At 33.8% G+C, this 18,697-nt stretch overlaps 1 pseudogene; it reads right to left on the minus strand.

Annotated features, from left to right (window-relative positions):
- Positions 1–10,287: 10,287 nt before the first annotated feature.
- On the minus strand, positions 10,288–17,607 carry LOC109105240 (annotated as a pseudogene).
- Between the last annotated feature and the right edge of the window lie 1,090 nt (positions 17,608–18,697).

Genomic DNA, 18,697 nt, shown 5'->3' on the forward strand with positions numbered 1-18,697 from the left:
TATTTACACAGGGTATGGATCTACAAGCACTCAATCCACTGCAGTCACTCAGCCATATTGCCCCAGGGAGAAGAGTGTTGCCATGCATTTTACGAAAGAGCAAGCAAGCTTGGCGATAATGCACCGGCCCGATAAAGGTCAGCAGCCCCCCTCTGGGTCTCCTGTGATATTTTCATTATTGAAGGGAAGAGGCTGCTGTACGCCAGCATTCACTGCACCGCGCTAAGAACGAGGGATGGAGAGAACCGTGAAAAGAGACAACTTTAGAAAAACAGATCATATGGAAAGTGACTCAGTATTATATATTATAGTAAAGCTTAAACTAAGAAAAAAAATAGCCAATTACAATGTCCAAACATTCCACCAAGCAACAAGATGAACTCCAAAAATACTATACTAAAACAGAAGCTCTCTGAGGTCATTTTCAGTAAATCGAATGCAGTAAATGAGAGTATTTCAAAAAGCAGTGTAAAAATTGTCAAGTAACCTTAAAAAAGTGTGCTTAATTGTATTAAATGTGCACATATAGTGTTCTTCAAATCTTTAAATATAATATATAATAATATAATATATAATATAATAATACAAATAAAATAAAAAAATATGATTTAAAATATTATTATTAATATTATATTAAAATGTAACATTAATATTAAATAAAAGGTGATATTTTAAATCATTCTTTTGTCATGCTTATTGAATAATTTATATGCCATTACAATTACACTGTAGCCACATTTAAATAAAAATAGTATTAATCATTTCAACTTCAATCGTTATGAAATTACAAATAAAGATTTAATTTTTTAAGATTTAAAGTGGGTCAAAAAATTAAGTTAATTGCATTTAATATAAATTTAAATTATAATAAACTTTTATTTAACTGCAATTGACTTGTAATTAAGTGTCCAAAATGTTACATTCAGTTTGCAATGAATATATGAAATATAAAAGTATTTAAAGTGTACTTTTTTACACAAGAGAATGGTTCACACCTAAAAATGAAAGTTTACTCATCCTCGTATAGTTTCAAACCAGTCTGTAATATTTTGCATATAACACAAAAGGAGAACTTTTGAAGAATCTTTCTGCAGCTCTTTTCCATACTATTTTCCCTAACAGACAAACTGATCAAGGAACTATTTAAAAAAAAAAAAATAATCTCTTTCAAATCATTTCAAGTGCTGATGGAATACACATATAAAATTACATTTTGTCATTTTTTAAAAACACTTTAAGTTAGTGTGTTTTTTCTACCTTTCTGTGGCCTGGCCCCTGTGCTGTCACTGCTAAATGATGGATGTTTAGATGTAATTTGCTTTCTTAAATTTCAAGAAACTGATTTTTTGCTTCTTAATATCAATGCTTACCTCACAAAACCTCAAAGGGGGGTTATGCTTCCTGAGAGGATCTCTCAAGTCTATTTTCGTGACACAAGGACCCTCTTACATTGCAAGGTGAGATGTGTTTACCAGAATGTGCACCAGTGTGCCAACAAACAGTCTGGACAGAATATCTCTGTTTCCCAGTGTTTTCTCTATTGTAAAACATAATATGGAGCAGTGCATTATTTATTTCATTATTTATTTACAATAATATTTTGCTTTAAATTAAATGACAGTAATATTAATCAGTCTACAGTATATACAAGTATTTTACTAAACAATAAACTATATAAAGCAAACAACAGAGCATTGTTTTATTTAGTGGAGTTTTCTTATGCAGGTCTGGTAGTTAGATCTGCTGGGAAGTGCAGTGCTGAAATGTGTGCGGAATGTCAGTCAACTCAAAATACAAACCAGCAGAGACCTCCGCCTTCATTGCTAATTCAACAGATAACATTCTTTTAATGGAATTTTTCACTCTTTCGAAATTACTTCCTTACCCAAGTGTGATCACCATCCCATAACTATTAAACATTAAATGGAATTATCACTCTGCAGCCACTAAATGACTAATGTTCAATTCGTCTGTAGCCGCATTACATAAATGCAGAAGTCTGATGTCAAATTAGATTAACTCCCCAGTTTTCTGCCATTTTTAAAGTACAATCACAAAGTTACACACACTCTGTGGATATGAAAATGCAGTGGGCTATTAGGACTTGACTTGCGCCTGAAGCGAACATGGCACTCTTGCTTCCCTCCTGAGATGTACACAATGGAACACAATGCAGGCGGAATTGAAGTTGTGCAAGGTCCTGTGAGAGGCATATCAATAGTGCTGCTAGTCAGAGAAGACAAGTGCAGAAAAGCCAGTTTAAGGTGCTCAACACAAAGCCAAATCAAACCATCCCTTGACTGGAAAACTAAAAATAATACCTCTCCATTATATCTGTATTTTCAAGTGTGAGAAGTCTTTATCATTATAAAATGATTTTAAAAAAACAAGCAATTTGTTTTAATAATAATAATAATAATAAAAACACAGAATTAATCCCAGATGTAATAGGCTAATCACATACTAGAAAAATTTCATTGTGGTCAAGAAAATACATGAGCAATGCAGAGTATTAATACAATTGGGTAGTATTTTTCTCCTATCAGACCAAATCAGTTATTCTAGTTTTCATTTCAGTGAGCAGCCAGTTATTAATGTGAAACAAAACATTGGTGTACCACTCAGTAGTCATAGTTCACTTTTTTGTGTCATTGTAATTTGGTATGTGGCCCATTATTTTGTTATGCACTTCTTAATTTGACAGTTGCTCTTAAGCTGAAGTCATGCATGCTTTGATTTGAGCTACTTAATTGGGATTGTTGCAATTTTCGCATAATGCAGTAAATGCTTACCAACACAACACTTAAAAACAAGCAATATTACTAGCTCTTCTTTTTTGGTGGGGGGGGCTCATTGTTGCGGGGAGAAATAGCTCAAACAGAGTGTGAGCAACTCCAAGGTCATGGGTTCGATTCCCAGGGAAATGCATGAACAAATAAAATGTATACCTCGAATGCAATGTAAGTTTCTTTGGATAAAAGCATCTGCCAAATGCAGGAATGTATTGAAGACTGAAGACTGGTTTCAGGAACTTTAAACACTGTAAAACCCAAAAAGTGACATTTACTTAACAAATCCATTTAAATAAATTCCATTCCAATCATTTAAATATGACTGAAAGTTCATTGCACATAACAGTAAACAAAGTTATGTGGACTTTCTTACATTTTACATTATATCTTTTCAATGTAATATTGATCTTTCAAATTCAAAGGGTTCATTAATTTAGTTACGTATCTGAATAGAGTTTAGAGTTATTTAATAGATTTTTTTTTTCCTGGAATCAAATTAAATAAGTTTATGGTACTCGTAAATGATGAATTTTAAAATTATTTAAGGCAAGTGGCCTTCTCAAATGAAATGTGGTAAATCATTGGGTTTAACAGGGAAAGTGATGTAAAATTACATCATTTATACTTTTATATGTTTATTAAGTCATGTGTTCTTTTTATATAGAGAGTATTTCTGCTCATTATAATTATAGAGTTATTAGTTTTATTAATAATATTAAATTAATTTATAATTTCATCAAAATGAACTCTCTGTCAGGTTTTAATACGCAGCTCTGGCAATGTTTTTGTCACTGAATTTTAAGCAGCTTAAATTAAAGCAATAAGGAAGCCCATGTCAAGCAAGCAGCACATTCTGTTCGGTGTGACCACCATCTCTGCTCGCTGAATTCTCATGATCGACAGGTCCAGATTGCCGTTCCCTGTCAGTCAACATGACGCACCTGTAAAATCTCTACGCCGCTGTCACTCAAAACAAGAGCTCTGGACGCGCTCACAAAAGATCGGGAGGCAGGATGAAGGACACAGCTACCAGACCTATCTGTTGTCATCCGCAGTCCTCTGACTTTGCCATTGAGGGAAAGAGAGCTCCCTGACCTTGTCCTCTGAGAGAAAATGGCATGAAGCAATCTTCCACAAAGCCCTCTCGAGAGATCCAGGTTGCCTCTATTAAATGGGGAAATAAAGCAAAGCCTGTGGCAATTTGAGTCTTCAAGCAAAGCATGATGGGTCAGCCATGTCGGTGTTTTTCACTGTAATTTTCTTTCCCTCGCCATGCTCGCCTTTCACAACAAGCTCATTAAAACCATGCATCAAATGACATTTTACCACACTTGCTCTTGCTCTAGTTGCGGATCATTAGTTAGCATCGTGCGGCTCTGAGGAAGCACACATCTTTGTGTGTGTGTGTGTGTGTGTGTGTGTGTGTGTGTGGTTTGATGAGCGTGTCACCCCCTCACCCCCAAAGATGTCTCATTAAGAGTTCAGTAGAAGCACCTCTCTGTCCCCCCAATCTGTCGTTTTCCCTCTCTTTTCGTCTGCTAATTAGCTGGTATTTTCACCTCTTCTATGCATCCACAGTTACATCTGAGAAGAAGACAGATATGATTTTTCTTTAACCCAAAGGCCAACTTAATCAGCTGAATTAATGACTTTATTATCCGTACTGCCCTGGGCAATGCAGCATGTTTCTCCTGTAACCCACGTTCTTTCTTTTTCTGTCACATCCTTTTTTTTTCTGCACACCCATACACATCACAGAATCTTTATGCATTTAAAACAAAAATGCACACAGATGAAAGATGGACATGAAAAATTATTTAAAAATCCAAGGGTGATGTGGAAGATAACTTGGTACAGAGACTTCTTTGACCTGCTTTGGTTGTAAAAATCATTCATCACTATTATATGTGACCCTGGAGCACAAAACCAGTCTTAAGTCGCTGGGGTATATTTGTAGCAATAGCCAAAAATACATTGTATGGGTCAAATTTTTCTTTTATACCAAAAATCATTAGAACATTAAGTAAATATCATGTTCCATGAAGATATTTTGTAAATTTCCTACTGTAAATATATCAAAACTTAATTTTTGATTAGCAATATGCTTTGCTAAAAACTTCATTTGGACAACTTTAAAGGTGATTTTCTCAATATTTAGATTTTTTGCACCCTCAGATTCCAGATTTTCAAATAGTTGTATCTCAGCCAAATATCGTCCAAACAAACCATACATCTATGGAAAGCTTATTTATTAACTTACTTATTAAATCTCAATTTCGAAAAATTGACCCTTATGGCTGGTTTTGTTGTCCAGGGTCACATATATTATTTCTGCACTATCAATTATATCCAATAAATTTTTAATCAGGATTGTTTGATGGACAGAAATGGCAAAATAATTTTTTTTTTTTTTTTTTTGCAACAATGCAAAAATATTTATAGTCACTTTTTTACTTCTTTAAAAAAGTCTTACTGATCCCAAACTGTAGTGTATATTGTATTTATACTTATTATATTTATTATATTATTATATTTATATCCTTTTTAAGCTATTTCTCACATTATGCATAATAAACATCTTTAACTGATGTAGTCTCTGAAAATACCACTTTTTTTTTCAAAGAATATTTGTGTACAGTCTATAATATTGCTGCAAATAATTAGCCTATGTAACTATAAAAAAACAAAAAAAAAACAAATCAAAACATGAATAATACTCTTGATGGCTAAATAACTGTAAATTTCCATTGTCTGGTATCGGAAAACATTAACCAGATAGAGGGCACTGGGTGGGGGGGGGGTTAATTGCTTCCACTGTTTTTGTGGAACAGGTGTTGACAGAAATTACATTGATTTGAGTGTTTAATATCTTTAAACATTGTTTTCACATGTTTGTTCTATAATTGCCTTTGTTCCATTAATGTGAAAAAAAGTGTTACAGGTATTTGTTTCATTACAAAAGTGGCAGATCTTTCTTGCATTAGATAATTGAAGCCATTTTACCTTTTATGCTTTTTCAATCTGAAGTATCTCATTTGCAATTTACAGTGTATGTACTTGGATAAATGCATGCTGTGTAATTACAACCTGGCACGATTTTTTACTCTGTTGTAAATATTCATGTTTCATCATGATATTTTTGAACATTGTTCAAATTTGTAAATGATCTGTGGATGAGCTCAAGTAATTAATAAAAGTATCAATATAACATTTGTAATATAGCATTAAAAAAAACCTCAAAACAAAACAGAGGGCATAATAATTAAAAAAAAAAATGCACTATTAATCACATAAAGAATCAAGCTAAGTCATAAGTAAATAGTGTTGTTATTTATTTTATTTAAGTCATTTTTTTCTCTTTAAATTAAGAAAACTTTAAATAGTAGGTGCCTGCCATATAACAATAAAAGTCTGCAGCAGTCTAGATTTGATACATTTGATCAATTAAGTCTGGAAGAAAAATTCCAAAACAAATCAAAATTCTATTCTGATCAACAGGCACTTTTGTCAGTGTTAGCAGAGTGTGTTTTGTCACTGGTCTGGAGAGAAGATGTTTTTGTCCCTACAGACCTATTAGAAAATTGCACCTGCAGTTCAAGACATTTCATATGCAGTGAAGACAATACTTGTTCGGCTGCATCAAACACTTCCTCTCCCAGACAGGAAATGTGATTAGAAGTGAAGGTGAGATTCAGTCAAAAAGAAAATATTCATTAACCCAAATCACCTTTTCCACAACTCCAACCCCCAATGCCATACACACTCCGTCTTGTCCTCGACATGTTCGGTAGCTGAACGCACAACTGTCAACAAGAGATGGCAGAGTCGGATATAATTGGACGTCACTGTTTCCACACAGTTCACAGGTTATTTGTAATGTGCAAGTGGAATAAACAGCAGACGGAAATGAAATGGGAGCAAACTGATTCCATACATTTTAAGACCCTAATGTGCTGGAATGCACTACTTCTTGTCAAGTACTTATACTGAACTTCACAGAGTCGCACTGTAACCTTATGAAATGTAGACTTGTGCAAGAAAACCTGGAAAACAGTATGATCTTATGTTGGCATGTAGGCTTTCAATTCAGCAATGCATGATACCTCCAGTGAAAAAAGTGACATCATGCAATCACTAATTTTAAAATGTTTAAAATATCTATTGTGTAATCTTTAAACCATCGTCTTTAGGTTTACAGTTGAAGGTCTAGTGTTGTTTGTATTTTGTCTCACTCTAGTGGACAAATATATATGTATTATATATAAATATACATGTGCGACATTGCAAGATTAAGGATTAAGCTCCTTTAAGCTTTAACTCATTGAAATGGATTTAAATATTTGAGAACTTATACATAAATAAGATCACACTGCAGTCTTCTTCAATCATGTAATAGAGCACGACAACATATCAATTTATTGGCGACTAGAAGTACGTAGGTGTATTTAATACATCTAAATGTCATTTTTTAAATAAGTTATTAATAATATAATATAAATTGTTATATTTAAAGTGCTAAACTTTAATATAGCTAAATCTGATAAAATACGCATCATCATTCCGAGTATGATATTCTAACAGTTCTATTTTATGTTCTATTTCATAAACAACACTTCAACAAGTAAGAAGTTAATATTTAACTTACATTTTGGATTCCCATTTAGTTTGTTTTATATTCCGACATTGAAAACAGTTCCAAACAAAGTCAAGCAGAATCCGTTGCATCATGGCCACAAACCACAATCATGAATCATTCGTGAATGAATCAGTTTTCCAACGAATCGACTGAGTGAATGATTCAATGACTCACTCAAAGTGATGTACCTGTCTCCACCTATTGGCGCAACCATGTAATATACAGAAAGAATGACTGAAAAATCTCAACCACTAATATGTTTGTTGTTGCAAACTGTATTTAGAATACTATTTTAACGTATTATCATAATCATAAACACTGTTTTTAAAGTAAACTATTGCAGTTTCCTGAAACTTGTTATCCTTCTAGTTATTTACCTAAAGAATCTGAAATCTTACACATTCACAGAAAATAGCCTAAGTCCACGCTGCAAAATAAGGTTGAAATTTTCTGTGGAACACAAAAAAGGTGGACAATATTCATATATGCAATGTGCTTCAAGCAGCTAACTTACTTAAAAATGCTTGTTCTGATTTCATGTCCACTTTGCACATTGTGCTCTTTTTATTTGCAAAACTGTATTTCATTTTCTTTGTACAGTGAACCTTAAATTTATCTTGATCAGCATGAATGAATTCTAATAAGTAGCACTATAATGACTCACAAGATCACATTTCAAGATTTAAACAAAAATAGCATCAGTAAAAGCATATTTGTTTCAGTGTAAAACAAATATTTGCATGAACTATAAGTGGAACTGGGTGGCAGCCATGGCAACTGGAACCTGTTAATTAGAAGCTTATGGAGGAGACAATGATGCAACCTTGAAGAGATAAATAATGAATTGATAATGTGCACTTGTGGTCTAGTGCGGGTTCTCTGAATACTTGGCCAGATTTGCTAATGACTCTTAATACCACAAAAGGAACATGATCACAAAGGTCATGTGAAAGAGATTGCAGGCTCATCGCTGCTTTATTTTCAGTAAATGTGCTGTAGAATGAGGACTGATCAGGATATATTTCCAGGACTTTCCAACAGGATCGTCTACAATTGTGCAATTATTTTTTTGTAAGAGTATGTTGCCATCTTCTGGCCAAAATAAAACATTGCTAATATTTGGTCAACTGCATAGGCATACTGTATTTGTTGTATTCACTAAGCTGCTGTTTGTTACTTGTTTTTTCCTATATAAAAAAAGCCTTGACAGTTTTATTTACTACTTTTCATTAAACTGCCTATTTACATTGTCAAGTGTCATTCAGAAATTTTTATATATATTTTTATATTCTATATATAAAATTTTGAGGTTAGTAAGATTTAAAAGTAAAAAGAAGAAATTAATAGTTTCATTCAGCAAGGATGCATTAAATTGATCAAAAGTGGCAGTAAATACATTTATTATGTTGCAAAGGATTTCTAGTTCAAATTAATTATACTGTTTTGAACTTTCTATCTATCAAAGAAACAAAAATGTATCACAAATTACAAAAAAATATTAAGCAGCAAAAGCTGTTTTCATTCAACATTGGCAATAATAGTAATTATTATTAATAATTGAGCAACAAATCAGTGAAAATGGCAACCTTTACTGTAACCCAGGTAGTGGTAAATTAAATGGCAAAAGCCAATAATGGCATCTTAAAAGTGATTTATTAAAAAAAAAAAAATTTCAAAATACACATTCTGTATTTTGAAAAAAAAAAAATATAAAAATATATATATATATTATATATATATATATATATTATATATATATATATATATATATATATATATATATATATATATATATCCATAAATACCATTTTAACAGTCTCCAAATGACACACACATACTGTACATGTAAAACAATTATAATGGTACTGCACATAAATGAGCAGCATAAATATAAATGGCATGTATGTAATTCCAAAACTCATAATAATACTCCAAACCCATTAGAGAGTTTAAGGAGTTAGAAAACTTGTGAATTCTGTAAACCTGAGGTGAATGGTCGTACTGCTTTCTGTCACAGAACTGATCTGTACTTGCAAGCAAACATAATCCAAACAGCACAAGCCGACTCTGGATAAGCAAACACACGAACCCTCACCGCTAGTCGCACATGATCCCCTCGGGGGCAAACAATCGCTTCACAGAATGATGACCTGAGTCATACATAAGTAAACAAGTCAGTAGATGCAGTGGCTGTTCTAGACTGAATTACAGCCTGGGCGAGACCCCCTTCGAGCGCACCCCTTCAATATTGAAATTGAATGGGAACTAAGTATTTTAAGTTTCAAATTGACAAAACGCATAATATAAGTAGTCCACGATATTCCAAATCTTCTAAAGTAATACAATACTTTTTTCTAGGAGGAATAGACTTAAATTTATGTTTAGTTCAACAAGAATTTATGTTGAAATTGACTACAAAAGTTGTATGGACTACAAAAATGGTGCATCGACACCATTTATCACCATTGCTGTTAACTGAATTATGCTGGTGTTTAAAACTTTGGAGTCAGTCAATTTGAGAAAGAAAAAAAAATAAATTCTGTTCAGCAAGGAAGCATTAAATTGATCAAGACAGTAAAAACTTACTTTACAAACTTTCTATACATCAACGATTCTTAAAAAAAAAAAAAAACAACAACAACAACAAAAAAACATCAGGGTGTTCATAAAAAATATTAAACAACACAACTGTTTTCAACACTGATAATAATAAAAAAAATGTTTCTTAAACACCAAATCAACATAGAATGATTTCTGAAGGATCTTGTGATACTGAAGCCTCGGTTAAAAATTTCAGCTTTGCCATCACAGGAATAACTTAAACTGTATTAAAATAGATGAGTTATTTTAAATTGTAACAATATTTTATTGTATTTTTGATCAAATAAATGCAGCCTTGGTGTGCATAAAAGACTTCTTTCAAACATAATAAAAAACTTGAAACTTTTGAACAATAGCTTAAGAAGACTTAGAATATATCACACTAGTTGTATGGACACTTTTCCGGTGCTTTTTTGTGATTGTGGACTGACACGTGAGTAAAGGATGGTTCATTTTGGGGTAAACGTTCCCTTTACATAAGTTGGTTTTAGGTGGGAGGTTGCTTGTGCATGTGTGTATTTTTTACCTTCCTATGCTCTGCTGGCCTCATTAGGCACTACAGAAGGGGAACAGAGAGGAGGAGTTGTGGGGAGAGAGGAGGAGGAGCCGGGTGCACATACAGATCTCACAGCCTCCTCGCTCATGGCCTTCCAGCAGGAGCCATCTGTGAAATCAAACACACACAGCTCCACAGCATCTGACTGCTGACAGTTCACCAGGAACATCTTGTGGTTGAAGACACAGCCGAGTGTCCGGTAAGGGTGGGTGGGTTTTGGTTGGGGAACTATGTGAGGAGCATCTGGGTCTATTGGACGGTGGAGGTATCTAGTACAGAAAATAAAACAGGAAGGCTGGTCTTAAAGAAATATATAAACATTATTAACAGAATAGAATCAGTGTGATGTCATATTTGTACAAAAAATACTCATATATATTTCTCTTTTTAAATAAACAAGAAAAAAATTAATTAAAAAAACAACCTCTAACTCATTATTTTATTTGTTTAAATCAGACTCACTTACAATTAAACTCACTGTCAGTGTGTCATGCTGAGCTGTTACTGAGCTTGCGACTGACTTTCTAAACGAACTGTGAATCACCTTCCGTTTACGTCAGATTCCAAAAGAACAAGGAACAGTTACTTGTAATTACAGATACAAATACACAACCAGTTTTGCTATTGGTAACAAAAAAAATAAAAAACTACTAAAAAACTCATTTTTGTTAAGTAAAATAACTCCAAAATAAAATATAAATATTGGATCAACAACAGAAATTAGAAACGTTGCCGTGTCACCTTAATGAAAGTAAATAAGCTGATATACTAAAATGACTAAAACTTAAATAAAAATAAAAGCCAGAGAGAAAAGTACATATTATACAAGCACAAGCACATTTACTAAAACTTAAACTAAAATAAAATGAAAACTGAAAATATAAAATTAAAAGCTCATTCTTAGTATGTAAATACTTATATCACACTGTTTACAACAGAGTTAGAATATATTCTAAAAACATTAAAATATTTCACAAAGACAAACTGGTTGGCATAGTGCAATCCAATTTTAATCTTTAATCAATTGTAAACTTTTTTTTGTGAGTAGAACTATAAAGTGGGTGATATTTCAGAATCATAATCAATACTGACTTCTTTTTTTTTTTAAAAAACAGACAGAAATATTTACAAAACCACTGATCAATTTTGTAATTTGTCAGCTAAAATGCCATGTGGTTTCTAAATGTATACTTTTATTGAAAACTCATGAAAAAAAAATCATTTTCTTTTAGTCTGGAATTTAGGAGTAGTTTAAAAGATAACTAAGAACAATTCAAATCTATGAATTTTTACCTGTGTGCAGTCAAACTTGATGGTGAGTGATGGAGCCATGACCCAGGTGTATAGAATGTTTTGGCTTTTGTGCCCACATACATAAGCATACATAAGCATCCAGTCCAAATCCCAACAGAAGACTAACACAGCAGTGGGGCATGATCCTCACAGTCACTCTGACAACAACAAAAAATAATATTTTAATACATGAAAATCAGATCTACTTGTTCATCGGTATTCATAAAAACAGCACATACTGTATGAATTCTAATATTTTACTCTAGTTTAAGGTTATTCAGGTTCAGTGCTTAGTGTTAAATCAGCATTTAACAGGATGTCTTACCTTGTTCCTGCACAGAAAACCCCATCATAGAGCACCACTGCTCCTGCCGGACTCCTCCCCCTACCACAGGTGCCCTCTGCTGAGCTAACAGGCAAACGAAACGCGCCGCCTGCCGCGGACTCTCAAGCAACCTACCGGCACGCAATACACGCACATATGAGCACACAGGCCGGTTCACACCAATTTTCATCCTGAAAACACACACACATTTTATAAGACATCTGAAGCAAATACTGTTCTGGACAAGCATAAATCACCAATATGTACATATAGTATCATTCACGAGTACATTGCTCAGGAACATCAGGTCACCTGTGCAAAGATCTTCACCAGTTTGGACTGGTGCGAGGGTCGAATTTCCAAGAACTCCTGCCACCACTGTTTGGCACATACTAAGAACAGCCTCTCCTTCTCTGCTGTTTTCAGCCTTTCCAGGGATTGCTTGAAAAAGTAAGATCATGAGTTTTTGTTTTAGGCAAACTGTTTCTAAAATTGCAGTGGTACTGAGGAGTTATGAGAATGAGGAAGCTTTGTTAAAGACATAGCATCCTCTTTTTGTAACAAATGATGTTTAGAGAACACAAACTCCTTGAAGGAATGTTCTGGGTTCAAAGTTAAGATAAAAACGGCTAACTGGAAAAGTGTATAGGTATGTTTAGTTCAGCTGCTCATTAGATTGGTTGGATTGAAAACAACGATCAACACATATACACAAAGAACATCAAATATAGTAAGCAGAATCTTAAATTCTCAAAATCTCAAAGTCAGGTTTGTTTAATTGTGTCACTCAAGCACGTTTGATCTTCTGCGAGAACCAATGAGGTTTGTTCTCATGCATTGTGCAAGTACATTTCAGCTTCCGTTTATCATATTTGATGCACTGTTTTTATATGCATTGATCAATGTTTAAATGTGAATAACAGCCTAAATTAAATCTGTTCATCATATAAAGTGATGCTGTCTCTTCAGAAGACCACTTGATGGATTACGTTTACAATGTCTTTATGTAGCCTACTTTTTAAAGCTTTGTTGAAGTTTTTGGTTAAATGGACTTTCACTGAGAACTCTCCGCCAGTCAAGAAAATAGGAGGAAATGAGTGTTGTGTCCCTAGTTGTGTCTGTTTTAATCAGCACCATATGCACTTGATCACAGATGGACAGTACAGTGGTAGCATCAGCCATCTTGCTAGCATCTCCTGTGCCATAATAAAAACACACGACAGGTTCTTGAAATGTAATGGAGTATATTATCGACTGCTAGAAAAAGCAGGGTTGTTTAAGACACCTGGGCCATCTCTGTGGACTTCCAGAAGAAAGCCCTCCTGTAGGTCAAGTTCACAAGCGCATGGGACTGGTTTGGAGTGGAAGCACTGGTTGTGGAAGTGGAGATGAAGGGTGAACGTAGAGCACGCCTGACCAGGTAAAGGTTCTGGCTCCTGTAAGTGTTCCAGGAAGGCCTTACCACCCAGAACTTGCAGGTAGAGGTACCTTCTTAATGGAAAGATGCTAGCTGGTGAAATGTTTTGGAAGGGTCAGCTCACTCAAAAAAGGAAATTTCATCCTTTACTTGGGACACAAAGGATGTAAGGCAGTAGGTTTTATCTTGCTCTTTTTACTATCATGAAAGTGACATCATTTACTCACCCTCATGTTGTTCTAAACCCATAAGACTAGTTAATCTACAAAAGAAGATATTTTTATTGAAATCTGATTTTTATTTAAATCTACCACTCCGTTGAAAGTCCAATCCACTAAATCTCTGACACTTCAAATAATCCACATCACATTAAATTTCATGTAAAATGTGTGATATCTAAGCCACAACTGTCATTTTCTAAATCTGCTGTCCTATAGGATGAACTTTTACTGCGTTACTGATGTAATTCCATGTAAGTCAATGGAAGCTCAAATGTGCTTGCGAGAGCCAGTGAGGTTTGTTATTTGATTTGCTTTATATATGTGCATCGATCATTGTTTATATGTGAATAATCTCTTCAGAAGACTTGTATCGAAACTCTGGATTCGTTTGGATTTCTTTTAAAATGTCTTCATTTGCCTTATGAGACTTTCAATGGAGGGACAATGTTTTGGTGAACTGCGCTTTCAGTGAAGGGACAGGAATCTCATTAAAAATGTCTTCATTTGTGTTTTAAAGATGAATAAAATTATTGGTTTAGCATGACACAAGGATGAAAACTTATGACCCTTCACTTACAATCACTTACCTGTCTTCAGCTGTGATGTTCTTGTTCACAGTATCAGGTTAAGTGTGAGAAACATCCTGATGGGTAACAAAGCAACTAGTCATTTAAAAAGATATAAAATATCTGTGCTTTGATAAGAAGATGCACTCATTTTACAATCCCAGTATATGTATAACATGCATTGCATACATCCCACAGTTGTGAAGTGGAGATCTTTCATCACATCATGCATGATTCCCCTCCGCTGGAGAGCATGTATGAAGTCCTCCTCAGAGAGGGAGCGCTGTCCATGGTGCCCCATCACCTCTTACTGTCTCCATATAAACATCACGAATTTTACCATGGATATCCATCTGAAAATGGGTTAGTTGTTAAATAACAACATTAAGACATTTTCAATATCAAGATGTAGGTTTATAATAGGTTTAGGTTTTATTAAAATTTTTGTTTTTCATTTTTCATAAGTCTCTTATGCTCACAAGGCTGCATTTATTTGCAGGAAAAAAGTCTGAAAAAAAGCACTGTTTTCGATTTTAATACATTTTAACATGCAATTTATGTAAACTATAAAAACTATGACGTTACTCCAATGTTCAGTGTCACATGATCCGACCTTCAGAAATCATTCTAATACGCTGAATAGATTAAGAACAAAATATAATTTAATGAATCAGTCAAAAAGATTTATGAAACAACCTCTAACTCATTATTTTATTTGTTTAAATCAGACTCACTTACAATTAAACTCACTGTCAGTGTGTCATGCTGAGCTGTTACTGAGCTTGCGACTGACTTTCTAAACGAACTGTGAATCACCTTCCGTTTACGTCAGATTCCAAAAGAACAAGGAACAGTTACTTGTAATTACAGATACAAATACACAACCAGTTTTGCTATTGGTAACAAAAAAAATAAAACTACTAAAACTCATTTTTGTTAAGTAAAATAACTCCAAAATAAAATATAAATATTGGATCAACAACAGAAATTAGAAACGTTGCCGTGTCACCTTAATGAAAGTAAATAAGCTGATATACTAAAATGACTAAAACTTAAATAAAAATAAAAGCCAGAGAGAAAAGTACATATTATACAAGCACATTTACTAAAACTTAAACTAAAATAAAAAAAAAAAATAAAAAATGAAAATATAAAATTAAAAGCTCATTCTTAGTATGTAAATACTTATATCACACTGTTTACAACAGAGTTAGAATATATTCTAAAAACATTAAAATATTTCACAAAGACAAACTGGTTGGCATAGTGCAATCCAATTTTAATCTTTAATCAATTGTAAACTTTTTTTTGTGAGTAGAACTATAAAGTGGGTGATATTTCAGAATCATAATCAATACTGACTTCTTTTTTTAAAAAAACAGACAGAAATATTTACAAAACCACTGATCAATTTTGTAATTTTTCAGCTAAAAAGCCATGTGGCTCGTAAATGTATACTTTTATTGAAAGAAAATGAAAAAGCGTAATTTTCTATTAGTCTAGAATTTAGGGGTAGTTTAAAAGATAACTAAGAACAATTCAAATCTATGAATTTTTACCTGTGTGCAGTCAAACTTGTGATGGAGCCATCTGTACCGCAGGTCATGAATGTTTTTGGCTTTTGTGCCCACACATACATAAGCATCTAGTCCAAATCCCAACAGCAGACTACACAGTAGTGTGGCAGGTTCCTCACAGTCACCCTGACAACAACAAAAAATAATATTTTAATACATGAAAATCAGATCTACTTGTTCATCAGTATTCATAAAAACAGCACATACTGTATGAATTCTAATATTTTACTCTAGTTTAAGGTTATTCAGGTTCAGTGCTTAGTGATAAATCAGCATTTAACAGGATGTCTTACCTTGTTCCTGCACAGAAACCCCATCATAGAGCACCACTGCTCCTGCCGGACTCCTCCCCCTACCACAGGTGCCCTCTGCTGAGCTAACAGGCTAACGAACGCGCCGCCTGCCGCGGACTCTCAAGCAACCTACCGGCACGCAATACACGCACATATGAGCACACAGGCCGGTTCACACCATTTTCATCCTGAAAACACACACACATTTTATAAGACATCTGAAGCAAATACTGTTCTGGACAAGCATAAATCACCAATATGTACATATAGTATCATTCACGAGTACATTGCTCGGGAACATCAGGTCACCTGTGCAAAGATCTTCACCAGTTTGGACTGGTGCGAGGGTCGAATTTCCAAGAACTCCTGCCACCACTGTTTGGCACATACTAAGAACAGCCTCTCCTTCTCTGCTGTTTTCAGCCTTTCCAGGGATTGCTTGAAAAAGTAAGATCATGAGTTTTTGTTTTAGGCAAACTGTTTCTAAAATTGCAGTGGTACTGAGGAGTTATGAGAATGAGGAAGCTTTGTTAAAGACAAAGCATCCTCTTTTTGTAACAAATGATGTTTAGAGAACAAAAACTCCTTGAAGGAATGTTCTGGGTTCAAAGTTAAGATAAAAACGGCTAACTGGAAAAGTGTATAGGTATGTTTAATGTTCACATCACATTAAATTTCATGTAAAATGTGTGATATCTAAGCCACAACTGTTATTTTCTAAATCTGCTGTCCTATAGGATGAACTTTTACTCATTGACTAATGGAACTTTTACTTCCATTAGTCAATGGAAGCTCAAATGTGCTTGCGAGAGCCAGTGAGGTTTGTTATTTGATTTGCTTTATATATGTGCATCGATCATTGTTTATATGTGAATAATCTCTTCAGAAGACTTGTATCGAAACTCTGGATTCGTTTGGATTTCTTTTAAAATGTCTTCATTTGCCTTATGAGACTTTCAATGGAGGGACAATGTTTTGGTGAACTGCGCTTTCAGTGAAGGGACAGGAATCTCATTAAAAAAAAATGTCTTCATTTGTGTTTTAAAGATGAATAAAATTATTGGTTTAGCATGACACAAGGATGAAAACTTATGACCCTTCACTTACAATCACTTACTTGTCTTCAGCTGTGATGTTCTTGTTCACAGTATCAGGTTAAGTGTGAGAAACATCCTGATGGGTAACAAAGCAACTAGTCATTTAAAAAGATATAAAATAATCTGTGCTTTGATAAGGAGATGCACTCATTTGCAATCCCAGTGTATGGTAAAAACATGCATTGCATACATCCCACAGTTGTGAAGTGGAGATCTTTCATCACATCATCCATGATTCCCCATGTATGAGCATGTATGAAGTCCTCAGAGAGGGAGCGCTGTCCATGGTGCCCATCACCTCTTACTGTCTCCATATAAACATCACAAATTTTACCATGGATATCCATCTGAAAATGGGTTAGTTGTTAAATAACAACATTAAGACATTTTCAATATCAAGATGTAGGTTTATAATAGGTTTAGGTTTTATTAAAATTTTTGTTTTTCATTTTTCATAAGTCTCTTATGCTCACAAGGCTGCATTTATTTGCAGGAAAAAAGTCTGAAAAAAAGCACTGTTTTCGATTTTAATACATTTTAACATGCAATTTATGTAAACTATAAAAACTATGACGTTACTCCAATGTTCAGTGTCACATGATCCGACCTTCAGAAATCATTCTAATACGCTGAATAGATTAAGAACAAAATATAATAATAAGCCTCCTGCAACTGACATTTTAAATCCTGGCGGAAAGGCAAGCAGGAGTCTGTGTACAGTTGCGGTTTTAAAATACACTAAAATCTGTAAAACAAAAACCTAACTACATTACGTTTAACGAACGATAGTGTTCATGAGCTTTGATACTTTACGAATTCGGAGATTCTTGAAAATATTAAACTCTAAGGTTTAAATCAGGCACGGTGTCTCCATACTTAGGAAATGACGTCATGGAATTTCAGCCCCTGGATCTTGTAGTTCTCTCGTTTATTATAAACATAAACTGTACTTTCTCTGTAATAACAATAATGATACCATTGTACTTATTTATACTGTGGTGTACGATACAGAGATTTATCCACGTGGTTGAGGAACTAATGTATGCGATTTATTTTCTACTCTTAAATCCAAACTGCTATTATAAAAAAGAATTTCCCGAAGTAACAAAGGCTTGCAAATATACATTCTCTTCAGTTTGGATTGACTTAAATGGACGCGACAAAACAAAAGCTTTACATTTAGAACGGTACAATAATAAATGTAAATGCAATCCAAACTTCTCTGAAAATTTTTGCATTCACAAGAATAAAGAATAAACTAACAAAAAACAAAAATATTACCCTTTGTATCATCGATCTACTGTAATGTACTTTTTAAAAAAT

The sequence above is a fragment of the Cyprinus carpio genome, chromosome A16 (assembly GCF_018340385.1).
Source record: "Cyprinus carpio isolate SPL01 chromosome A16, ASM1834038v1, whole genome shotgun sequence".
Taxonomy (NCBI): domain Eukaryota; kingdom Metazoa; phylum Chordata; class Actinopteri; order Cypriniformes; family Cyprinidae; genus Cyprinus; species Cyprinus carpio.